The 27,863-nt window shown below is 34.4% G+C and overlaps 1 protein-coding gene and 1 pseudogene across 4 annotated transcripts in view; one reads left to right on the top strand and one right to left on the bottom strand.

The window, feature by feature from the left end:
* Window positions 1-27,863, bottom strand: part of HS2ST1 (heparan sulfate 2-O-sulfotransferase 1) — a 215,381-nt gene that overhangs the window by 108,311 nt on the left and 79,207 nt on the right. The gene's annotated exons all lie outside the window — the stretch shown is intronic.
* On the top strand, window positions 16,141-26,330 carry LOC306661192 (ras-related protein Rab-1A-like; annotated as a pseudogene). Its single transcript has one exon. The product of its transcript is annotated as a ras-related protein Rab-1A-like (transcript).

The following is a 27,863-nucleotide window of genomic DNA, read 5'->3' as shown; positions in this document are numbered from 1 at the left end:
TTAAGAATTATTGGGATTGAGGAAGGCCTAGAGAAACAAGCCAAAGGAATGAACAATTTATTCAATGAAATAATATCAGAAAATTTCCCAAATCTGAAGAATGAAATGGAAAATCAAGTTCAAGAGGCTTATAGGACTCCAAATATACAAAATTACAACAGACCCACACCAAGGCACATTATAATGAAAATACCTAACATACAAAATAAAGACAGAATTTTAAAGGCTGTGAGAGAAAAGAACCAAATTACATTCAGGGGAAAACCAATACGGATATCAGCAGACTTTTCAATCCAGACCCTAAAAGCTAGAAGGGCCTGGAACAACATTTTTCAAGCCCTGAAAGAAAATGGATGCCAACCAAGAATCTTATACCCAGAAAAACTTACCTTCAAATTTGACGATGAAATAAAATCCTTCCATGATAAACAAAAGCTAAAAGAATTTACAAAAAGGAAGCCAGCATTACAGAACATTCTCAGCAAAATATTCCATGAGGAAGAGATGAAAAACAAAGAAGCAAATCAGCAAAGGGAGGAATTATCCTAAAGGAATTGTCAAATAAAGGAGGAAACAAGTTGTGTCAAACAAATCAATAAATAAAATTTTAAAAATGAACCAAATGACCGGGAAACCAAATCATATCTCTATAATAACCCTGAATGTTAATGGCCTGAATTCATCAATCAAAAGACATAGACTGGCAGATTGGATTAAAAAGAAAGATCCAACAATATGTTGCCTGCAGGAGACTCACCTCATAGAAAAAGATACCCATAGACTAAAGGTGAAAGGATGGGGAAAAACATACCATGCACATGGACTCAGCAAAAAAGCTGGAGTATCCATCCTCATTTCCGATAATGTGGACTTTAAGCCAAAGTTAGTCAGAAGGGATAAAGAAGGTCATTTCATACTGCTTAAGGGAAGCATAAATCAGCAAGATATAACAATCATAAACATCTATGCCCCAAACAGTGGCTCATCCATGTATGTCAAACAAATCCTTCTCAATTTCAGAAACCAAATAGACCATAACACAATAATACTAGGTGATTTTAACACGCCTCTCTCACCACTGGACAGATCTTCCACACAAAAATTGAACAAAGAAACCATAGATCTCAATAACACCATCAATAATTTAGACTTAACGGACATTTATAGAATATACCATCCAACCAAGAGCGAATACACTTTCTTCTCAGCAGCACATGGATCCTTCTCCAAAATAGACCATATATTATGCCACAAAGCTAATGTTAGCAAATACAAGAAGATAGAGACACTAGCATGTATTCTATCAGATCATAATGGATTGAAGTTAGAAATAAATGAAAGAGTAAAACACAGAAACTATTCCAACATCTGGAGATTAAACAATATGCTATTACTTGAAGAATGGATAACAGAAGATATTAGGAAGGAAATTAAAAAATTCTTAGAGGTAAATGAGAACAAAGAAACATCATATCAAAATCTCTGGGACACTATGAAAGCAGTACTTAGAGGGAAATTTATTTCATGGACCGCATTTAATAAAAGAAGTAAAAATCAACAAATAAACGACCTAACACTACAGCTCAAAGCCCTAGAGAAAGAAGAACAGAACAACACCAAAAGTAGTAGAAGACAGGAAATAGTTAAACTCAGAGCTGAAATCAATGAAATTGAAACAAAAGAAACAATACAAAAATTGACAAAATAAATAGTTGGTTCTTCGAAAAAATAAACAAAATTGATAAACCTTTAGCCACACTAACAAAGAGAAGACGAGAAAAACCCAAATCACTAAAATTCGGAATGAACAAGGAAATATCACAACAGACAGGATTGAAATACAAAACATAATTAGAAGCTATTTTGAAAATCTATACTCCAACAAAATAGAAAATTTCGAAGACATCAACAGGTTTCTAGAGACATATGAATTGCCTAACCTGAACGAGGAGGACATAAATAATTTAAATAGACCAATTTCAAGTACTGAAATAGAAGAAGTCATCAAAAGCCTACCAACAAAGAAAAGTCCAGGACCAGATGGGTTCTCAGCCGAGTTCTACAAAACCTTTAAAGAAGAGCTCATTCCAATACTTCTCAAAGTATTCCATAAAATACAAGAGGAGGGAACCCTCCCAAACTCATTCTATGAAGCCAATATCACACTGATACCTAAACCAGACAGAGACTCATCAAGGAAAGAAAATTTCAGACCAATATCCTTAATGAACATCGACGCAAAAATTCTCAACAAAATTTTAGCAAATCGCATACAAAAACATATTAAAAAGATAGTGCACCATGATCAAGTGGGCTTCATCCCAGGTATGCAAGGTTGGTTCAACATCAGGAAATCAATAAACGTAATTCACCATATTAATAAACTTAAAGTCAAGAATCACATGATTATTTCAATAGATGCAGAAAAAGCATTTGATAAAATACAGCACCCCTTCATGCTCAAAGCACTAGAAAAAATAGGGATAGTGGGAACATTCCTTAACATTGTAAAGGCCATTTATGCTAAGCCCATGGCTAATATCATTCTAAATGGTGAAAAACTGAAAGCATTCCCCCTAAAAACTGGAACAAGGCAGGGATGCCCTCTTTCACCACTTCTATTCAACATCGTTCTTGAGACTCTGGCCAGAGCAATTAGACAAACCAAAGAAATTAAAGGGATACGAATTGGAAAAGAAGAACTCAAACTATCCCTGTTCGCTGATGACATGATTATATATTTAGAGGAACCTGGAAATTCCACCAGAAAACTCTTAGAACTCATAAGTGAATTCAGTAAAGTAGCAGGTTACAAGATCAATGCCCATAAATCCAACGCATTTTTATACATAAGTGATGAATCTTCAGAAAGAGAAATTAGGAAAACTACCCCATTCACAATAGCATCGAAAAAAATAAAATACTTGGGAATCAATCTCACAAAAGAGGTGAAAGACCTCTACAATGAGAACTATACAACACTAAAGAAAGAAATTAAAGAACACCTTAGAAGATGGAAAGATCTTCCATGTTCTTGGATAGGAAGAATTAATATTGTCAAAATGGTCATACTACCTAAAGTGCTATACAAATTCAATGCAATTCCAATTAAAATCCCAATGACGTACCTTACAGAAATAGAGCAAGCAATTATGAAATTCATCTGGAAGAATAAGAAACCCAGAATAGCTAAAGCAATCCTAAGCAGGAAGAGTGAAACAGGGGGTATTGCAATACCAGATCTTCAACTCTACTACAAAGCAATAGTAACAAAAACGGCATGGTATTGGTACCAAAATAGAAAGGTAGATCAATGGTACAGAATAGAGGACACGGACACAAACCCAAATAAATACAATTTTCTCATACTAGACAAAGGGGCCAAAAATATGCAATGGAGAAAAGATAGCCTCTTCAACAAATCGTGCTGGGAGAACTGGAAATCCATATGCAACAGAATGAAACTAAACCCATATCTCTCACCATGCACGAAACTAAACTCAAAATGGATTAAGGACCTCGGAATCAGACCAAAGACCCTGCAGATTATAGAAGAAAAAGTAGGTCCAAATCTTCACCGTGTTGGTCTAGGATCAGACTTCCTTAACAGGACTCCCATAGCACAAGAAATAAAAGCAAGAATCAACCACTGGGATAGATTCAAACTAAAAAGCTTTCTCTCAGCAAAGGAAACTATCAGCAATGCGAAGAAAGAGCCTACAGAGTGGGAGAATATCTTTGCCAATCATACTTCAGATAGAGCGCTAATCTCCAGAATCTATAAAGAACTCAAAAAACTCTACTCCAAGAATTCAAATAATCCAGTGGCCAAATGGGCTAAGGAAATGAATAGACACTTCACAGAAGAAGATCTACAAGCAATCAACAAACATATGGAAAAATGTTCAACATCTCTAGTAGTAAGAGAAATGCAAATCAAAACCACCCTAAGATTCCATCTCACCCCAATTAGAATGGCGATTATCAAGAATACGAGCAACAACAGGTGTTGGCGAGGATGTGGGGAGAAAGGTACACTCATACATTGCTGGTGGGACTGCAAATTAGTGCAGCCACTCTGGAAAGCAGTGTGGAGATTCCTTAGAAAACTCGGAACGGACCCTCCATTTGACCCAGCTATTCCACTCCTTGGCCTATACCCAAAGGACTTAAAATCAGCATACTACAGAGATACAGCCACATCAATGTTCATAGCTGCTCAATTCACAATAGCCAGACTGTGGAACCAACCTAGATGCCCTTCAATTGATGAGTGGATAAAGAAATTCTGGTATATATATACAATGGAATATTACTCAGCCATAAAGAATGATAAAATTATGGCATTTCCAGGCAAATGGATGAAATTGGAGAATATCATGCTAAGTGAGATAAGCCAATCTCAAAAAGCCAAAGGAAGAATGATATCGCTAATAAGTGGAGGATGACACATAATGGGGGGGAGGGAAGGGTTAGTGTTAGGGTTAGAGTTAGGGTTAGGGAGGGGGGCAAGTATGGAGGAAGGAAGTACTGTATATAGGGTAAAGAGGGGTGGGAGGGGTGGGGGGAAGGGAAAAAATAACAGAATGAATCAAACAACATTACTCTATGTAAATTTATGATTACACAAATGGTATGCCTTTGCGCCATGTACAAACAGAGAAACAACATGTATCCCATTTGTTTACAATAAAAAACAAATAAAATAAAATAAAATAAAATTTAAAGACTCTGGGTTGGGGTTGTAGCTCAGTGGTAGAGCACTCACCTAGCATTTGTGAGACACCACAGCACCATCCTCAGCACCACATAAAAATAAATAAATAAATTAAAGGTCTTGTGTCTGTCTACAACTAAAAACAATTTTTTTTTTTTAATTTAAAGATTCTGATTTGGGGCTTGTTTTCCCTCTGAAACTTAGGTTAAGTGTGGGGTAAAGATACACCTGTCAGAGAGAGAGAGAGAGAGAGAGAGAGAAAGAGAGAGAGAGAGACACAAAGAAAAGAAAAATAAAATGCTCGTGACATCTAGCTACTTTACAAATATGTATTATTTTTTTAAGTGAGTAGAGCTTTGCAGAAAGTGCTAAAAAGAAAAAAACTGAGTTATGAAAAAAAGAGCCTAGTGAACAAAAACTAAAGCACAGGGAATAAACATTCTGAAGACAGATCATGTTGCCAAATAGAACCAAAAGGTAGAATTGTGGTGGGGTGTGTTTGTGTGTACTGTAGGCATTCCATTGCAATATTCTGTTAGTGTACCTTGCATATATCTGTTGCAACTTAGAGGTTCTGGGAAATACCATTATAAACCAATTCCACTTTACATATTATGCTGACATTATTCTCTTATTTACCAATTGTGTACAAGTTAAATTATTTTATAATATGCGCAATGTAGCCTGGCATGGTAGCACATGCCTTGTAATCCCAGGAACTCTAATTGGGAGCCTGAGGCAAGAGGATCACAGGTTTGAGTTCTGTCATCATCCCCCCACCCCCACACCCCAGCAACTTAGCAAGACCTTGTCTCAAAACAAAAAATTAAAAAGGCTGGGATGCAGCTCTGTGGTAGAATGCACATGGGTATAATCCCCAGAACAGAAGCAAAGGGAAGGGAAGGGGAGGGGAGGGGAGAGAAGGGAGAGGGAGGGAGGAAGGGAGGGAAGGAAGGGAGGGAGGGAGGGAGGGAGGGAAGGGAGGGAGGGAGGGAGGGAGGGAGGGAGGGAGGGAGGAAGGAAGGAAGGAAGGAAGGAAGGAAGGAAGGAAGGAAGGAAGGAAGGAAGGAAGGAAGGAAGGAAGGAAGGAAGGAAGGAAGGAAGGAAGGAAGGAAGGAAGGAAAGGAGGGAGGGAGGGAGGGAGGGAGGGAGGGAGGGAGGAAGGGGACAATGTAATAGAATTGATTCTGCTACATTTCTGTAAATTTTTATTTAGAAAAAAAATTCTCCTGAAAGAAGAGAAGAGGGAAGAAAGGGAGAAAAGATGTGGAAGAGACAAATGAAGCAAGCAAGCAAGAAGGGTGAAGAATTAAACAACTAATTAATTGACCAAATAATTTGGACAACAGATTGCATTAGACTATCTTCTTTCCTTAAAGCTGACTTCTCCCATCCAGGTTGCTAATGGAAGGTGAAGGAGTAATGATCTCAAGATTGAATATCACTAAAGATAAACTAAGATTCCTGGAAGCTATGCCATTCTGTTTTTAAGTAGGTCTATCCAGTGGGCTGACACATCTGGTTTGAATTCTGAGATAAATGAAGATATAATAACTAAGGGGAGAAAACCCTTCATTCTCATTGAGAAAAAGGGCTAAATTACTTTTCACTGATTTTAACTTTCAACATCATAGCAGAAATTCAAAATTTTAATCACTCCAAAGCAGTAATTTTAACTTAGTATAAGATGTCCAACTTTAAGGCATTTCCTTCAAAACATCCTACCAGGAGAGAAAGAAAAAGGGAAAGAGAAAAGAGAGACAGACAGATAGACAGACACCAGGAACAAAATCTAAAACCCCAAAGGCATGCACTCAAGTTATCTGCTTCCTTTAGCCACACCCTACCTGTCTACCGTTACCACCCAGTTAATTCTTACAGTGGATTAATCCAATATTAGGTTACAGCTCTTATAATCTAATCATTTTACCTGTGAATGTTCTTGCACTGTCTTACACATGAGCTTTTGGAGGATACCATATATCCAAATCATAACAACTCTGGTGAGAGGAATCAACTAGTTATGAGTCAATGCACTGCAAACAGACTGAAGAAGCACTGACAATTGTTACCATGCAGATTTTAAAAATAAATTGAGCAAGATTTCAAGTTAACACTCCTTGGCCATTAAAAAATATAAATAAGTTCATGTGTACTAGGTATGCAACTTGCATTTCCAAAATCATAAAGAAGAAAGTTACAATTCCTCAAAGTACATATCTTAGACCTAAATCTGTCATCTGTTAAACTACCTCTGGTTTTGGACTACAGTGCTACCAAACAAGAAAAATTCATATCTACCCTGATAAAAGTGCTCAACAGATGTAAGTTAGGATAACAATATATAATATACCAATTCAATTATTGATAAGTAAAATCAAGAATGATAAACGAATATGTTTATAGAATAAACATTTCAAATGGTATTAAGAATACTGGGGCAATGGGCTGGGGTGTGGCGCATGTGGGGTTTGAGCCTTAGCACCACATAAAAATAAATAAATAAAATAAAGGTATTGTGTCCCTCCACAACTAAAAAAAAAATTTAAAAAAAAATTAAAAAATACTGGTGACAAAATTTTGGTAAAAAGTAAATGCTAACTAAACAAAAACATAATAAAACTGAGAGCTTGTTAATTTGTCATGAAGGAAATTCAGAATCTGTTTTCTGTTCAGAATTGATTTGCTGTTCATCAATGGGAATATTTTTCCATAACAATTCTGAAGACTGAACAAGTTTTGGGTTCCAGAACTATAACTATTCCTATAGCCCTAATTTTTTTTCCTGTATAGAATAATTTTTTAAACCTAATATTCTCATCCCCAGGACACTACTTTGCCTAAAATTTTCCACATAAATCTTAACAACTATCCTACAGGGTAAGTATAATTTTTATCCTTATTGAACAGTTGAGTTTAAGGATTTGTTCAATATCAACAGCTGGTAAGGGGCAGAACAGAGAGAGAAATGGCAGTCAGTTTTCTAGGTAAGTTGATACTGTTAATCACAGGAAAGCAGATTTTGATCAAAAGTAACAAAATTTTCAAAATTTTTTTGTATAATTTGGGAATTTTTTCTGTATTTGGTCAGATCTACTACAAGATGCAATAATGTTGTAGGACACAAAACACAGGTAGATGTTCTTGTAGAAGCTTTAAAGAGCAGAGTCAGGCAGGGTGGCACTATAGTGAAATAAATGCTTTTGAGTTTACCTGGCATATAATTCAAATCACTTTGGACACGTATTTAAATAACTGTATTTCATTCTCTGCTTTCTTTCATTTTGAAGTCTCCACAAAACTTGGAAATTAGAGCAAGCGCAGAAATAAAAGTTTTATTTCATAATGCTTCTACTTCTGATATCTTAAAATACCTACTTGTTACAGTTTGCTGCTATCTTCCATTTCCATGCCTCTAGTAATCTCCTGTGGTCCTGTAAGCTACTTTTCAATCTTTTATTTCCTATTTTCTTTTTATTACTTTTTAGTTGTAGATGAACTCAACTTACTTATTTATTTACTTATTTGTTTGTTTGTTTATTTATTTATTTATTTTTACGTGGTGCTGAGGATTGAACCCAGTGCCTTGCATGTGTGGGGCAAGCGCTTTACCACTGAGCCACAGCGACAGCCCTTACTGCCTATTTTCATTTGGTTAGCAATTCTTGGCTTCATCCCAGAAATCTTTGTCAAGTCCTGTCTTTCCATCTATAAGGTCACTGTCAGTTTCACTTTTCTTTTTCAAATCCCAATGTGGACTTTGCAACTGGTTCCCCTAAAAGCATGTTCACACTACATGAGAGCGACAGGATTTTTATGCATAAGAAATAGTTGATTTTGATCCTATTAAAACAACAATGAAAACTTTGTGCCACAAGTTAAAAAACAAAATTCCTTGGCAAATGAACACTTCGGTACTCTTGCCCTAATCTACTATTCTAAGTTTATCTGTCCGTTTCCTTCTCCTCAGTAGACTTCTCCCTATCTCCTATTTAACACATTTACATTGTTCCCTATGGTTCTAAATATTTTCCCCTCTTCTTGAATGACCTTCTAAATTTTCTACTCCATCTTCAAGGTCCAGCTCAAATCCCACCTCCTTGAAGATATCCTTCCTCTATACACTGTTACAATAATTTGTTTCCATCTTTCTCATTTATTTACAATTTATAAATCTGTCTTCCAAACCATAGAAGGTCCTAGGAACACAAGCATACTGACTTACCTTTGTAACCCAAAGTTTCTAGTCCAGAGTCCAGTACATAATAGTACTTCATTAGTGTTCATTGCTTAGAGGATTAAGAGTGTAATGCTGGAGTAACATCAGTAAGAGTATACAGTAAAAATTCAGTCTTTCTTCCCTCAGAGAAACACCAACTTAGCAAAGTAAATGAAAACAACTTCATCAGAATTCTAGAATCCAGTTAAAAAGTTGTAATACCCTAGGTGGGCAAAACCAAGAAAAGCTACAGTGAAATAAGAAGAGCAATTTCACATTACACTCACTATGGAAAACTATATGGAGATTCTTCTAAAAAAATAGACACAAAACTCTCATATGATCTAGCAATCCTACTTGCAGGTATGCAAGGAAAATAAAAACACCACCTCAAGAGATATTTATATTCCCATATTCACTGCATCATTATTCACAATAACCAAGACAAAGAAGCCACCTAATTGTCTAACAATGGGCAAATGGATAAAGAAAATATGGTAAACATGTACAATGGAATATTATTCGGCCTTTAAAAAGAAGGAAATTCTGCCATTTTTGATAACATGGCTAAACTTACAGAACATTATGCTAAATGACATAAGGCAGATGCAGAAAGATAAAAATATGAATACCAATAACATAGGAAATTTAAAATAGTCAAGCTCATAGAAGCAGAGTAGAAGGGTGGTTGCTGAGCTGGCAGGAGGAGGAAACAAGGTAGATGTTATTCAATGAGGACAGAGTTTCAGGCACACAAGATGATAAAATTCTAGAGATCTATATAGCATTGTGCTTACAGTTAATAATACTGTACACTTAAAAGTTTATTAAGAAAACAAAGAGAGCTCATGTGTTCTCTAATTTAATTCCCAATATCCCCTCCAAAAAATACAATGTTGATCATGTGTTTAGGGGGGATATCTACAAGTTAAGCATGAAAAAAGGATAAGAACTTTTCACTTTATAGACACTGTGGAAACAGTATGTACATTCTGACTGTTAAGAACTTCTACATATAGGTTGGCCAGTATTAGATGGGTTCAGGTTACTGCGAGTGAAACATAACATTACAAAACAGAAAAATTACAAGCAGAGACTAACTTCCAAAGAAGGGATAGTAAACAGGTAAAGACTGTCAACATGTTATTAAGGATAAATTAGAATATGTAAGTACAAGGAAGTTTACATACAATTTGAGAAGAGAAGAACTGGAAAGGAAAATCTATTCTGACTGATAGGGTTGTCATTTGAGGGGTATGAAGCTCATTTCCACTGTGTAGGTAACCACAAATGAGGCAGAGGCAAGGGAGGGTGGGGACAATGACATAGGAACTCATATTCCAGATCCTTGATGGTAATATTCATGAGGAAAATCTTTCTTTCTGTGAAATTCCTAGAAGAAAACATTACTTCTGAATTTAAGCCAAGAATTAGTAAAGAATTTGATTTACTCAGAACAGTATAACTTATCATTCAGCTTAAGAGCATGAACTTTTAAGTGCTGTCATGGGTTCTCTGATTAAGAGAGAAAAATAACTAACTTGGGACCACACACACAAGCTCTCACATTCTTCCCTAAATGCAACATTTTCTTAAGTGAGGTAATGCATTTAAAACTGTATTGTAAACAGTAAAGCCAGATTCTATTTATAATCATAAAGAATTATAGATGTATACTACCAAAAGTTTGGTAATATTCATATATTGCTAATTTCTGATGTAATCTGTAAGTTCCATTATTTTATGACCCAGAGAAACCTGGCCATCTGCATATCTTTAGTATTAGACATAAAATATTAATATCATTACACTTTGTTTACTAAATAGTAAAACTAATTACTTACCAATATTTGCTATATTATGTTCTACTTGAATTATCATTTTATTTATCTATTTCATCATTTTTTTCCTACTTAGCACATAATACATCTCCCCACAAAAAGTAGCAAAAATATCACTAGGCACATAATAGGCACTAAGAAAAACATTCTATCATTATATCATTTATAGACTACCTCACATCATTTTATAATTTTATATCCTAGAAGCAAAAGTCTCTTGTATTCATCATTCATATTTGTTAATCATGTTTCTATTCTAACCATAAAAGCTGCACTCTTAAGACAGTACATAACACAAAAATACAAAAGTCATTTAAAAAATTTTTAGACATTTTTTTTTTTTTTTTGCTTTCTTAAAGCCATCTGCAATAAATGAGGAGTTTATGGTTTATTATGTACAGGGTTTTTTTTTTTTTTCTTTCATCTTTACATTTTTTCTAACTTTTTTTTTTGTTTAAGCCTGGACTCCTTTCCACCTCACCACAAGCTGCTTCAAATTCTTTGCATATTAAGTTAAAAATTTTTTAAAAAATAGTATTTAAAAAGTAAATCAATTAAAATTCAATTATTTGAAAAATATTTAAATATTTCCCTTTCTACAAATATTTTGGATAAACAGGATGCAATTCTGCAGTGACACAAAATGAGTGCTGGAATTTAGTGATTTCAGAGAAAGGACTGCATCAAGTGAACCAACAATTCTGTTTCAATTAGTCTAGAACCAAATCCAGCATTTATTATTACAATCACAGTATCTGAAATGTGTTAACAACTTTTTAACAAAAATCATCAGGGATTTAAAAAAAAAAAAACCTCTAAACAAAAACAAATTTTAAAAGCTATCTTGTTAAGCCAGGCACAATAGCACATACTCATAATCCTAGCAATCCAGGAGGCTGAGGCAGGAGGATCTGAAGTTCAAGACCAGCCACAATAACTTAGGGAGACCTTGTATCAAAATAAAAAGAGCTGAGGATGCAGCTTGGTGGTAAGCATCCCTGGGTTTAATTCCCAGTACCAAAAATAAAAATAATAAAAAGCTAAAGTTAACTACTTAAAATGTGACTTATTATGTATTTTTTTTCCAATGACCCCACCAACAACTTTGTTTTTTGTCTGTTCCTAGTATCTTCAGACCAATTTTTTTTTCTAATTTGAAGAAACTGCCTAGAAGACTAATCAAGAAGCATGAACACAATTTTCTATTTAATGAAAGAAGGGCAGGAGAGAAGCCTGAAAAATCTGAACCACATCAAGTCTCCAGTCACTGTACATGGAGGGGTACCCATTAAACCTTGCTGCAATGACTTTGTTAGGTTAAGTTGAGTACGTCAATCTCACTACTATGTGCACCTAAGTATTTCCCTCTTTACATGGAGAAATTTAATAAATATAATAAAAACTTGTTTTATATAGTAATAGTGTCTCAACCTGGTATTGTCAAGTTCTTAATGAAGAAGTTTGAAGAATCCCACATGGAGGTATGAGATCATAATAATATTACCAAATCCCAAAAATAGTTTATAACTGAAATGGAACCTGATTTTATAATATACAAAGTCATTATAAACCTCCATCATAACACTTATATATTTACTATCTGATTTTCTTGTGAGGCTGAATTTTTTCATAGGTGGGACAACCCATGACCTAAAACATTATAAGCAGTTAAGAGACTGCTCCGTTAATGAATGGCTGCAATTGCTGAAGCACTTTTAAAAGTTTCTACCTTCCCAAACATACCAGTTGATTATAAAACAAATAAACCCAAACTAAGCAAAATTCAAAAATAACTTTCCAAATTTAAAGTAAATTCAAGTTATCCAAAAGAGACAAGGGAAAATGATCAAAGAATGCAGAGAACTATTTTGGTGCTAAAAAAGTAAAAGTTCACCAACCTAGATGTCCTTTAATTGATGAGTGGATAAAGAAACTGTGGTACATATATATACAATGGAATATTACTCTGCCATAAAGAACGATAAAATTATGGCATTTGCAGGCAAATGGATGAAATTGGAGACCATCATGCTAAGTGAGATAAGCCAATCTCAAAAAACTAAAGGACGAATGATCTCGCTGATAAGTGGATGATGACACATAAGGGGGAGAGTGGGAGGAGTTAGTGTTAGGGTTAGGGTTGGAGTTAGGGTTAGGGTTAGGGTTAGGGTTAGGGTTAGGGAGGGGGGCAAGAATGGAGGAAGAAAGGACTGTTTAGAGGGAAAAGAAGGGTGGGAGGGGTGGAGGGAAGGGAAAAAATAATAGAATGAATCAAACAATATTACCATATGTAAATTTATGATTATACAAATGGTATGCCTTTAACCCATGTACAAATAGACAAACAACATGTATCCCATTTGTTTACAATAAAAAAAAAAAAAAAAGTAAAAGTTCACAATCTACAAAATCAAGTAGGGCCCCTACATTAAGATGTATTAAGAGGTATGCTTTTCTCATAATAAAACACTTAAGATTATCTTTGATAATTTCCTGCGTACAATGGTTTGTATTTTAAGCAGTTGATTACTAAATTTATGTGACAGATACCCACGAAAATTATAAGTAATACCCTTTCACAAGTGCTAAGAACAAATGTTTGACTAACATTATGTAAACATATTCATCCATTCTGATCAGGACCAGCAGAATATTTTGTTATGATATAAACACAATAAACCAAAGTTAGTTTACATTGTCATGATAATATTTCTACAGTAATTATGAAGAATTAAATGCAGAATTCAGGTTAGCTTTTGGAAGGCAACACAAAAAACAATATGTAACAGTAAAAATAATTAGACTATATATATTGTATATTACTTTTTTCAAAGTGAAGGTATGGAAGTCTATTTTTATGTGGTTTCATTGAACGTTAAATAAGAACTCTTACGTTAAAAATCTTTGGTGGTTCAGATGATTTCACATTTATAGACATATGAATACAAAAGCAGACCTCTAATGTTAGTCCACTTATGAAAATACCAAACACAAGATATAAACGTAGAATATTTTTCTAAGTTTCTCTGTTTCCTTAATCATCAGAAAGGTACTCGAAACAAGAGGAGATGACAGATTATTTTTTTACAAGTCACACTGCTGTTAACTATACATAGTCATCAGCTAGATATGAATGGCATGATAAACTCTGCAAATTAATTTCTCTACATTTACCAGTCTACATTTACCACTATATTTTTTAATATGTAAATAGTAATTAATAAAAATCAAGAATCATGTACAACTAAAAAATATTCTATACATCTTCACCATAAACAGTAGTAAGAGTACAGGCAGTGTTTGATGGAAGATAGGAGACAGAAATGTTAAGCCTATGCAATAGATTATATTATAGTCCTAATATTTGTGGTCCCTCTCTTAGTAAGCCTATCCTACAGAAGAATTACATTTGACCTCCTTTACCAATGAAATGTGAAAGTCCCACGTGCCAATTCCAAGCAGAAGCTTTAAGAGTCATCATACAAGTTCTACCAACATTCTCCCCCCTCTCCTGCAGTTTAGGTCTCAGAATGGAGAGGGCACAGAACAGAGTTACAGCAGAACCACAAAATACTGTACAAATAATATAAAAAAAAATAAGCCACTGCAATTTTGGAGTTGTCTGCTATCACAATTTAGGGAAAGCTAACTAATACACCCTGATTTAAAGGGAACAAGAAAAAATGCCCAGTATTATAAATATGAAGACATTTAATATTAAGTGGTATATGTATATCCATTGTACAAAATGAAGTAAATTTTCTATGTTCATATGTACTAGCCCACTGACTATCAAGAGGCTACTATAAGAGCAAGGCCACTTACTCCCATTTTCTTAGCTTCTTCCCTGATGTCTGAGATTGCATTTAATTTGAGCTCACTTACCTTTTCTTCCTACTTTCCAAAGATTATAGTATGTCAATAATCACACTCATTATACCATATAGTTTAAGGGGATGGGAAAATAGTACACATGTGTATAACATAGGTAGTGGCAACCAGCTGAACACTAGCAATACTGTACACAGTAATTTCCTTTTTTTTAACCGTTAACATTTTATTCTAATTTATTCTTATTGTAAACAAATGTGATATATGTTGTTTCTGTTTGTACATGGAGTAACAGCATACTATTTGCATATTCATATATTTACATAGGGTAATGATGTTTGACTCATTCTGTTATTTTTCCCTTCCCCCCTACCCCTCTTTTCCCTCTATACAGTCCTTCCTTCCTCCATTCTTGCCCCCCCCCACCTCCCATTATGTGTCATCATCTGCTTATCAGTGAGATAATTCGTCCTTTGGTTTTTCTGAGATTGGCTTATCTCACTTAGCATGATATTCTTCAATTTCATCCATTTGCCTGAAAATGTCATAATTATATTATTCTTTATAGCTGAGTAATATTCCATTGTATATATATACCACAGTTTCTTTATCCATTCATCAATTGAAGGACATCTAGGTTAGTTCCACAATCTGGCTATTATGAATCGAGCAGCTATGAACATTGATGTGGCTGTATCTCTGTAGTATTCTGATTTTAAGTCCTTTGGGTATAGGCCGAGGCGTGGGATAGCTGGGTCAAATGGTGGTTCCATTCCAAGTTTTCTAAGGAATCTCCACACTGCTTTCCAGAGTGGCTGCACTAATTTGCAGCCCCACCAGCAATGTATGAATGTACCTTTTCCCCACATCCTCGCCAACACCGGTTGTTGCTTGTATTCTTGATAATCGCCATTCTAATTGGGGTGAGATGGAATCTTAGTGGAGTTTTGATTCGCATTTCTCTTATTACTAAAGATGGTGAACATTTTTTCATATGTTTGTTGATTGCTTATAGATCTTCTTCTGTGAAGTGTCTGTTCATATCCTTAGCTCATTTGTTGATTGGGTTATTTGTATTCTTCGTGTAGTTTTTTGAGTTCTTTATAGATTCAGGAAATTAGTACTCTATCTGAAGTATGAGTGGCAAAGATATTCTCCCACTCTGTAGGCTCTCTCTTCGCATTGCTGAGAGTTTCCTTTGCTGAGAGAAAGCTGTTTAGTTTGAATCTATCCCAGTTATTGATTCTTGCTTTTATTTCTTGTGCTAAGGGAGTCCTGTTAAGGAAGTCTGATCCTAAGCCAACAAGGTGAAGATTTGGATCTACTTTTTCTTCTATAAGATGCAGGATCTCTGGTCTGATTTCAAGGTCCTTGATCCATTGTGAGTTAAGTTTTGTGCAGGGTGAGAGATAGGGGTTTAGTTTCATTCTGTTGCATATGGATTTCCAGTTTTCCCAGCACCATTTGCTGAAGAGGCTATCTTTTCTCCATTGCATATTTTTGGCACCTTTGTCTAGTACAAGAAAATTGTATTTATTTGGGTTTGTGTTTGTGTCCTCTATTCTGTACTATTGATCTACCTATTTTGGTGCCAATACCATGCTGTTTTTGTTACTATTGCTTTGTAGTATAGTTGAAGTTCTGGTATTGCGATACCCACTGTTTCATTCTTCCTGCTAAGGATTGCTTTAGCTATTCTGGGTTTCTTATTCTTCCAGATGAATTTCATGACTGCTTGCTCTATTTCTGTAAGGTACGTCATTGAGATTTTAATTGGAATTGCATTGAATCTGTATAGCACTTTTGGTAGTATGGCCACTTTGACAATATTAATTCTGCCTATCCAAGAACATGGGAGATCTTTCCATCTTCTAAGGTCTTCCTCAATTTCTTTCTTCAATGTTTTGTAGTTTTCATTGTAGAGATCTTTCACCTCTTTGGTTAGATTGATTCCCAAGTATTTTTTTTTTTTTTTGAGGATATTACAAATGGAGTTGTTTTCCTCATTTCCCTTTCAGATGTTTCATTGCTTGCATATAAAAATGCTTTAGATTTATGCGTGTTGATTTTATAGCCTGCTATTTTGCTGAATTCATTGATGAGGTCTAGAAGTTTTCTGGAGGAGGTTTTTGGATCCTCTAAATAGAGAATCGTGTCATCAGCAAATAGTGACAGCTTAAGTTCCTCTTTTCCTATTCATATTCCTTTAATTTCTTTAGTCTGCCTAATTGCTCTGGCTAGAGTTTCGAGGACAATGTTGAATAGAAGTGGTGAAAGAGGACATCCCTGTCTTGTTCCTGTTTTTAAAGGGAATGGTTTCAGTTTTTCTCCATTAAGAATGATGTTGGCCATGGGCTTAGCATCATTAGCCTTTACAATGTTCAGGTATGTTCCTAGTATCCCTATTTTTTCTAGTGTTTTGAGCATGAAAGGGTGTTGTATTTTGTTGAACGCTTTTTCTGCGTCAATTGAAATAACCATATGATTCTGATCCTTAAGTCTATTGACATGATGGATTACGTTTATTGATTTACGAATGTTGAACCATCCTTGCATTCCAGAGATGAACCCCACTTGATAGTGGTGCACAATTTTCTTAATATGTTTTTGGATACGGTTTGCCAATATTTTGTTAAGGATCTTTGCATCTATATTCATCAAGGATACTGGTCTAAAATTTTCTTTCCTTGATGTGTCTTTTCCTGGTTTGGGTATGAGGGTGATATTAGCTTCATAGAATGAGTTTGGTAGGGTACCCTCCTTTTCTATTTCCTGGAATACTTTGAGAAGTATTGGAATGAGTTCTTCTTTGAAGGTCTTGTAGAACTTGGCTGAGAATCCGTCTGGTCCTGGGCTTTTCTTGGATGGTAGGTTTTTAATGGCTTCTTCTATTTCATTGTTTGATATTGATCTGTTTAAATTGTGTACACAGTAATTTTCTAATCCGTGATGCCATCTAGCTTGATGCCTTGTGTGTGTGTGTGTGTGAGAGAGAGAGAGAGAGAAAAGAGAGAGAGAGAGAGAGAGAGAGAGAGTGTCTTGCTTGGATTGTTATAATCTAAGGCCTCATACATGCTAGGTAAGCACTGTACCACTGAGTTACATCCCTAGTACTTAGAAAGAATTCAATTTCTCTTCCTATTGTAAAAGACAGGATCATCCAATTACTTTAAAAGCACCAGTCTAAAACACTTTCTCATAAGATTGCTATTTCACTCAATCGATACTGCAGAGGAAAAAGGTACAAGCAACCATATAATGAAAGGTCTAGAATTATATACAAAATGCCAATAATCCATGCTAATAAAGGGATTAAGCTAGTATCTTATATTAGCACATATCTGAAGATTAACTTTAGATTAATCATAATGCTAATGAGAATCAACTGAATAGATGCAAATGTTAGTTGTAGTTAGAATACTCACAGCACAACTTACCTTTAAGTAGCAATCTTAAGTTTTAATAATTCCATGTAGAATGAATCAATATAAAGAAATGATTCAATTTACTTCATTCAGAATTTTCACTTTGGCCATTCTACTTAACTAGAATCTATAATGATTTGGGCTATTGTATTTGCATATAATTACTGAAATATTCCTCTTAATAAATACAATCTCAAAGTAACAGGCCTCATCAATCAGTTGGCAGGCACTGCCTATGTATGCAAACCAGGTCCCTTTGACTACTAAATGCTCTGTGTGCATTATTTACTTTAATGCCCTTTATAAAGGATTCCCTGAATATCTGGCTTGTGCTATAATACTGAACTAACTCAGCAACTCTTGCAGCTCACAGCATTGCTAAATGTCTTCTAAATATCATGGTAGCAGAAAATAAGCTGAGTGGAACATGTCAGTGCTAAAATTTTTCATTAATTCACTACTATCCTTAGGCATCAGTAATGCATATTAAGGTAATAGAAAACATTATTAAAAAAAGTAAACATTTTCTTAAATTTCATTGGGATGCTAGATAGCCTATTATAAAACCTACCCATTGTATTACAAGAATTTCACTAAAATGTTTATGTAAAATTTAGTTTTCATAACAAGTTTAAAATATCTGTTCTACTTAGTATTTAAAATATGAAATCCCAAATTTTTACACAAAATCCAATAATAGGGTATTCCTTATGTGGAAAAATATAGGCAAAGGTAATATAATCTCCATTGCTCAAAAAATTGCTAATAGAAATCTACTTTCTTCTGAAGTTATACTCCTAGGAAAAAGTTATTTCACTGTAGAATTCTTCCAAATACACCAAATTTTGGTAACATGATTAAAGGAGAATAAGAATTGGCATGTAAGGTCTAATTACTTTTTTAAGAACATCTCAGTTCACCTAGTAAAAGGAAATCTTTTAAACATACTAGTAAAGTCATCTTAATACTCACATATCCAAAAAATAATTATTTACAATGAAAGAGAATTAAAAATTAGCTTACAATTGTATAATTTATGAGTAAGTAGCCAAAAAAAATCAGAGGTAAATGTTTAAAACTTTGTTTTAATGCTTATATGCAATTGCTACTGTCTTTTTCTTAAGATTCTTCTCTTTCTAGCTACTATGCATCTTCCCAGAATCCTTTTCCCTAGTTCTCTTTATTTTACTAATGGAGGCTAACAAAAATATACACTAATTAATTCTTTAATTATTGAATCCACAACAGAACCATAATCCCAAGGTGCCAATCACTGGCATCTATTTAATCACTGAACTTCTAAAATCATTCAATTTGTTTTACTATAGTTAGTATTTTCAGTGGCAATATCTTAATATTTGCTTTATCATTAAATATTAAGAACCAATTCTTTAAAAATACAAAAGATAGACTGAAGTAATATCTTTGCTTAAAAAGGTATCATAATTGACTTATTTGAACATTTAGGGAAATCACAGGTTCAGGTGCCTCAGAGTAGTTCTCAAGCTATCAAAATGTAAAACATGAAAAGCTAAAATAAAATGACAAAACTATCATATACAGGAGTCTATCTGTAAGTGGGCAAAAGGGAATTCACACTATGATAATCATTCCGAATTTGAAATTTATTTTTAAAAAATCAACTTAAAAAAAATTGGTGTAAAGGAAAAAAAAGTACACTAAAGGAACATGATAAATATTTTTAAACATACCAACTGACATCCTGTGGAGACCAGATTAGATTAGGCTTAAATTTTTAATTCCAGAGGTCACAACTAGGACCGCAGAATGGAAATAAGAAGCACCTTTAGTTCAACTAATTATTTCCAATAATGAGAGATATTTAAAAACTGAAATATATTACCTGTACTAAAATCACCATTTCTAGAAATTTTAGAGAACTGATGCCTGTCCATCAAAAACAATATGGAATGGATTTCTACACTGGTGGACTATGTGACTTCTAAATCTCTTTGTAACTCTTGATATTCTTTGAAATTCTTATAGTTCTATAGCACCTTTGCTATTCACCATGAGTTCACTGCCAATATCACTAGAAAGGATACTTTTTATATTCTATTCTTTTATCACACTACGTATTAAAATGGTTCAGGGAACACATTCAAACTGGCACACAAAATTTTATTTAGTCATTCTTCGGATACAAAGTAATATTTCTTTTATAAAACCTTATAAATAATACTTGCTGTGTGATATATTCCTCTGACAAATATCTCCCGTAAATAATGACATATAACTATATAAATTTACATCGTTCAGTTTTCCATTGCTATGACCAAAATCCTGACAAGAATAACTTAGAGGAAGAAAAGTTTATTTGGGGCTCAGTTTCAAAGGTGTCAGTCCATGGTCCTTGGACTGCATTGCTCTGGGCCCTAGATGAAGTAGAAGGCCATGGTGGAGAAAAGCTGTTCAGCTCATAGTGGGCAGGAAGCAGAAAGAGTTAAGGTACTTGGGACAAAATATAAACCCCAAAGGCACACCCTCAGTAACCTACTTCTTTCAGTCATACCCTACTTGTCTATAGGTTATCACCCAGTACAACAGCCCTTTCAAATCATTAATCCATCAAACAGACTAATCCACTGATTCTATTACAGTTCTTATAATCATTTAACCTCTGAACATTCCTTCATAACACATACACTTTTTTTTGGTGGGGATAGAAGGACACCACATATCCAAATCATAACAAGGTTCCTAAAGTTAAATGTTATGATGTGTATAACTGATATTCAATCTTTTTGCATCTATAAGGAATTATGTCTAGTGGCATAATAGTACATTTGCCTTAACCACACTGCTAAAAAACACAAAACACTGGCTGCTGACTAAAAATCAATTACGTATTTGACAGTGTCTAAAGGTAATGGTATCAAAAAAAATTCAACAGACAAGTATAGAAATAACTACAAAATTGGACTGTTTTTGTTCTAATGCAAACCAGAATACGCATACTTGAACACGTTTGATAAAATGGGTCAATGGTGATACACTTAACTTTATAATGTTATTCCATAAAAAGGAGAAAACAATCTCAATTTCTTTTGTTTGTGAATACTATATATAATCAAAAAGTACTTTTTTATTTACTTATTTATTCATTTATTTTGTAGTGCCCTGGGATAGAACTCAGGCCATTTCCAAAGCTAGGTAAACACTCTATCACTAAGCTGTACCTTCAACCCCTCAAAAATTATTTTTCAAATTTGATTTATTGCATATAAAATCTCATCTAGTATGAATATTAAAGACAAGCTTCCATCCAACTTCAAGACTCTATAAACATTATTCCAATTTTTTTCTTCCTTTGCCCCAACTAATTTCATACCTAACACAAAACAGACAAAAATTCTAAACAGCTTTTGGTTTAATCCTGTCTCTAAGAAATCGGTTATAACCATTCAAATATTCTTCAAAACTTATGAAGTACTAAGTCTATGCTTTTTCCCTTTTCAAAGATCCTTCTTCACCTAACACAGTACCAACTAAAGACCCATTCCTTTAGTCTGCACTAGGATCCATAAAGCCCTTGGGGCTTGGGCCAAACACGTCTTGCTCACAAAAGTAGCACTACCTCTGCTTTAAAAGAACAGTACATTTGCCAGGCCTGGTGGCGCGCATCTGTAATCCCAGTAGATCAGGAAGCTGGGACAGAAGGATCACAAGTTCAAAGTCAGCCTCAGCAAAATAAAGGCACTAAGCAACTCAGCGAGACACTTTCTCCAAATAAAACATAAAATAGGGCTGGGGATGTGGTTCAGTGGTCAAATGCTCCTGAGTTCAACCCTCAGTTGAAAAAGAATAGTAAGTTTATGTGTCTTACATTCATACATACCAAGTTTTGTGGATGATTTTAATTAAGGAGTTTCATTACTAAATTAAAAATTCGAAGAGCTATCTACATTCCATACTAAATATTAATTCTCAAATGACCTCAGATGACCCCCAAACACGGATTCTCTGGGTTGTTAGTGACCAAAAAGTGAACTACACAAGGTATTCAGTGGTAAAAGGAGAAAAGATTGATAATTTTTTCCTTAAAAGGACAAAGAAAAGAAGAAGACGTGTAGAAAAAGAATAAAAATTTTATGTAGAAAAACTGCACTACATAGAGATTGAGGCAGATTTAACATTGTGGAGTCTAAGTAGATACAAAGCTTTCTCATTTACCAAAATCAGAAGTAAAAGTTATTTAAAAACATTAACAGAAACTGATATAATAAAACTGTTACCCAGTTTCTTTTTATTATACTTTATTTTTAAAGTACTTTAAATCTTGAGCTCTAGCGTTCCAGCAGACTCTTTCAATTAATTTTCAGAGCAAATTATTTTGGATCATTTAAAAGAAAATATTTGAAGTTACATTAAATACAGATTTCATATTTTCTCCTTTGCAAAGAGCCCATATAGTAGAGGTCAAGGCATGGAAAATTTGGAAAACAATCACTAAACCAAACTTTTTTCCCCAAAAGCAAATAAAAATTTGAATCTCATAATATTAACACAAGTTAGCCCAGAAATTATATGCATATGTTCTGGAGACAGGAACTTCATTCAGGGAGATAAACAATGGATATGAAGAATTGTTTGTGTACAGCAAATTCAAAAGTATTTGCATGTAGCACTTCTTCTCTCCTAACTGTCCCCACCAAACACTTGAGTTTAGGAAAATAACTATGAAAATTTTTTTTTCTTTGTACCAGAAATTGAACCCAGGGGTGCTTAACAACTTAGCCACATCTCCAGTCCTTTTCTTTTTAATATATATATTTTATTTAGAGACAGGGTCTCCTAAGTTGCTTAGGGTTTCATTAAGTTGCTGAGGCTAACCTTGAACTTCAGATCCTCCTGCTTCAGCCTCTGGAGTCTGGGATTACAGGCATGTGTCACCGCGCCCAGTTGCTATTTTAAAATATTTTTGCTCTAACTTTTTGTTTATACATTTTACTCCCCAAAGTAATATAAGATTATCAAAGTTATATTCATTTGAATAAATATACTTTCCCCCATGGGTAAATAAGGCTTTTGGTACCTGATGAAAACAAGGGAACAAACACTGAAACTAATGTTGCAGACAGCAATTTGGATGAGTGACTGATATCTCAAATAATTTTAAAATGGCAGGAGTGTTTGGCTACTCTGCAACGGAAACTGTGGACAAATTTGTTAAAATTGTTTTAACAACATAGCAAAAGGAGTAGTAGTTTCGAAGTTCAAAATTGAGTACATTGCCATTGTGCTACATAGCTGAAGTACACAAGTTATAAAAGGTAAAATGTCTGCAATGCTTTACAAAGAAAATATACAAAAAATGCACAGAAACATGAAAAACTCTTATAAGCTTTTAAGTGTACAATTCTAGACATCCCCAACAATCTACTTCAGTGAACTACCAAGTACATTCCACTTTTTGGATCATTTTGGAAACATTAAGTCTTTTCATGTTAAAGCTACTCATTTGATGTCTGATGCCAAATGCTATTAAATGCAAATGCTAACCTTTTATTCCAAATTGAAAGTAAGCATAATTTGGAAATTTTTCATGAAGTTTTTGAGGTTTAGACTAAAAATCAAAAGTTGGAAGATACGCCATGCATAGTATTTGGGAAGAAATACAAAAAGACATTTAATTGCTTAGTTTGTTATAATTATGGACAATATGATCTTTAACATTCCTTAGTTCTAAAATTGCTTTTTTTAAAGTTAGCATTCATTAACATCTAATCCAATGCAGCCCTAGTAAATAACTACCTGTATTATCTGATGTTAAGCCATCCAATGTAAATGCTAATTCCATTTCTTATGTACCTAAAGATGAGGGCACCCATAATTTGCTTTATAAGAACTGTACTATTGTTGGCATTTTCATTTAGCTTTTTTTTTTTTTTAACAAGTTAAAGTTTGTTAAAAGTTGGTTACTGGGGTGGAAGTGATAGCTGAGTGTCGGCGGCTGCTGACTGTGTTCTAAGGAGACCGAGTGGGGGAAGACGTTTGCTCTCCCGGAACAGCCTATCTCATCCCTTCCCTTCAATTACCGGTGGCGCGGAGAGTCAGGGTAGCGGCAGTGGCAGCTGCAGTGACATGTCCAGCATGAATCCCAAATATGATTATTTATTCAAGTTACTTCTGATTGGCGACTCTAAGGTTGGAAAGTCTTGCCTCCTTCTTAGGTTTGCAGATAACACATACACAGAAAGTTACATAAGCACAATTGGTGTGGATTTCAAAATAAGAACTATAGAATTAGGTGGGAAAACAATCAAGCTTAAAAAAATGGGACACAGCAGGCCAAGAACTATTTCGAACAATCACCTCCAGTTATTACAGAGGAGCCCATGGCATCACAGTTGTGTATGATGTGACAGATCCAGAGTCAGAGTCAAACAGGGAATGCAGGAAATAGATCGTTATGCCAGTGAAAATGTCAACAAGTTGTTGGTAGGGTACAAATGTGATCTGACCACAAAGAAAGTAGTACACTACACAACAGCAAAGGAATTTGCTGATTCCCTTGGAATTCCATTTTTGGAAACCGGTGCTACGCAAGGAATGTAGAACAGTCTTTCATGACGATGGCAGCTGAGATTAAATAGCGAATGGGCCCTGGAGCGACACCTGGTGGCGCAGAGAAGTCCATTGTTAAAATTGAGAGCACTCCAATCAGTCAGGTGGAGGTTGCTGCTAAAATTTGCCTCCATCTTTTTCTCAAAGCAATGAATTTGCAATCTGAACCCAAGTGAAAAAACAAAATTGCCTGAATTGTATTGTATGGTAACTGCACTACCGTCTCCGCAAAGGTCAGAGATTGTAAATGGTCAATGCTGACTTTTTTTTATTCCCTTGACTCATGACAGCTAACTTCATTTTCAGAACTGTTTTAAACCTTTGTGTGCTGGTTTATAAAATAATGTGTGTAATCCTTGTTGCTTTCCTGATACCAGACTCTTCCCCATGGTTGGTTAGAATACATTTTATTTTGATGTTTATGTTGGCATGTTCAGATGTCGGGTTTAGTCTTCTGATGAAGTTCAGTCATTTTGTATCAAACAGTTTAACCAGTGTCTGTCACTTTACATGCATCAAGTTTAGTGAGATATTCTATGTAAGATCTGATTTGCTAGTTCTTCCTTGTAGAGTTATAAAGGAAAGATTACACTATCTGATTAATAGTTTCTTCATACTCTGCATATAATGTGCGGCTGCAGAATACTGTAATTTGTTGCACACTATGTAACAAAACAACTGAAGATATATTTAATAAATATTGTGCTTACTGGAAGAAAAAAAGTTGGTTTCTATTACAGAGTGGAAAACTTGTTAACTGTAAACACAGAAAGTTTACAAACTATTATGGCATTCTTGCTAGCATAACTTTTAAATTGAATAATTTAGAGTAGTACTGTAATTTTAAAAGAGACCAAAATTCCAAAGACACATTTTATTGTCAAAAACTATACTAGAAGTAGAAGTAGATACAACAGTGGAAACAGGGAGTTGTGTTGAAGACATGAATTCCACTTCCATCTCATACAGAAAATATTTTAAAAAGGATACAGGAGTAAGCAAAGAGGAAATCAACATATACTAGAAATTTTTAAAAAGACACTTGGAGAATGAGACTCTACTAGGCCTAAGAAAGGTATATGATTAACAAGAGGAAGCTGGGGGAGAACACAGTTTGAAAAGCAAGATGATACATTCTATCTGAGGCATGAAGAATGTAAATAAAAGACAAAAGCTCAAGTGGAAAAGTTGGAGCTAATGCTTTAAAAAAGTCTGGAACTAGATTAGATAAACCAAATAAAAGGAAATGGGTGTAACAACTGACATGGTAAAACCCCTAAAAATAAACTTTATTTTCCAAAATGTACAGATTACATGAGTTTGAGATATTTCATAAGAGGTTTAAAAATACCTTTATCTTTGATTATGTGCTACACATTTTCTAAAGCATAGAACTCTTTTCCTTTAAAGTTAGTAGATTAAAGATATGTACTAGACAAGTTTTTACATCAAATGCTTCTCAAATTTTAATGTCTACATTGAGTCACTTGAGTTTATTAAAATATAGATTATGAGTCAGTAATTCTATGGGGGGGGGACAAGATTCTGTTTTCCTAATAATTTCCCAGGTAATGGTCATAGAATGTGTAGTTCATGAACCAGTCCAAGTAACTAGATTTTAGATAATTTTCTAGCCTTGAGATTAAATTAGATTTTGGTAAAGAAGTGGCAAAATATTACATTTTGTGAATTTCACTTAAAAGTTACAAAAAAAAGTCATTATATACATGGTGAAAGGGTAAATTATAAATAAAAAGGCATTAATTTTTAAAAAGCTGTATTAAATATGTGTATATATGTACAGAAAAATCTTAATTCAAGATTTTGAACCTAATAAAATCTTATTAAAACCTTAAAATTAGTAATTTTCTCTTAGAGAACAGGAATGACTTATGTTTTTACACTATAACTACTGTGAACATTAAGAAACAGACATGTCATTTGAGACAATTTGTTTAGTGTTTTGTTTTATTCCCTTACTTTCTAGTGCAACAGACTTATTGACTTAGACAAGTGTACTTGAGAACTATATTCTTTAGCAATAGCTCTGAAGAAAATTCATTAACCTGTAAAAAATATGCTCCTGAGTCCTTATGTACCTGTGGATGCATTTGGTCATGCACTAACTGTGCTGGTCAATCTTTTGGGCATTTCATTACTTACAGCAAATTTCTTTTTTTTTTTTTTTTTGGGGGGGGGCAGTGCTGGGGATTTGAACCCAGGGCCATGTGCTTGTGAGATAAGCACTCTACCAACTGAGCTACATCCCCAGCAACTACAGCAAATTTCTCTATTTCTCTAGCCACTTCAAAGTCAGATGTATATGAAAGCAAAGATATGATGAAATCCTGTAGCAAGATAAAAACACAAAGACCACTTAAAGGAATTATGTACAGACCAACAACCCAAGGATATCCTTAATCTCAAAATAAGTTGTTCTTACCTCCTGTACCAATCTGGTACAACAAATAAAAAATAAGGATCATCCACTGCTTCATTCCAATAATGGATGCAGAATGCATCTGTTTTCACAGTTTTAAAACCTCACACAGTATTTGCCTTTGGGATACAATCTAATGCTTCCACGTATTTATAAGACAAAAGATAACGTATCTTTAAACAGATTCTCTTTCATCTTTACCTCTCATAAGCAATGTAATCATACACAGGTGAAAACACTCTGGAGGTAAGTACTTTCTAAGATAATGGCTTTAGTGTGCTACACACTACTGCCTGATGGACTTCAACTTTAATCTGCATCCTCCTAAGTTTGTTGGAATTTTGTCTGGGCCTGGAATTCTACCATTCTTGAGGTAGAATTTTTTTATGCAGATGTTATAAAGAGAATATTCAATGCTCTACTGTTCTCTTCCCTCCAGCATTTGGTCTCTTTGGATTTCTTAGTCATATAATTTTTTTTTTTTTTTTGCTTTAGCTCCACCCACCCAGCACTAAGAATTGGAAAATGTCCTCAAGGAAAAAACCGAAATGAATAGGGATTCATTTTATAAGCCTCTTTTTTCTCAAAAACCATAGGCAGTCAAGTCCAGGCTACACTCTACAGTTCTCCAAGGCCTTCATAGAGCTGTATTTATATATGGCCCAACTTTTTAAATGCTTTAGTAGCAGAGTCCATTTGATACAAAGTTATGAACAAAAGGCAGAAGAACGGGGCTGGGGCTGTAGCTCAGTGGTAGAGCACTTGCCTAGCATGCATGAGGCACTGGGTTTGATCCTCAGCA

This window comes from Sciurus vulgaris (genome assembly GCF_902686455.1).
Source record: "Sciurus vulgaris genome assembly, chromosome: 1".
Classification (NCBI taxonomy): Eukaryota; Metazoa; Chordata; class Mammalia; order Rodentia; family Sciuridae; genus Sciurus; species Sciurus vulgaris.
Note: the sequence above shows the minus strand (reverse complement) of the source record. Positions and strands in the feature narration are given on the sequence as shown.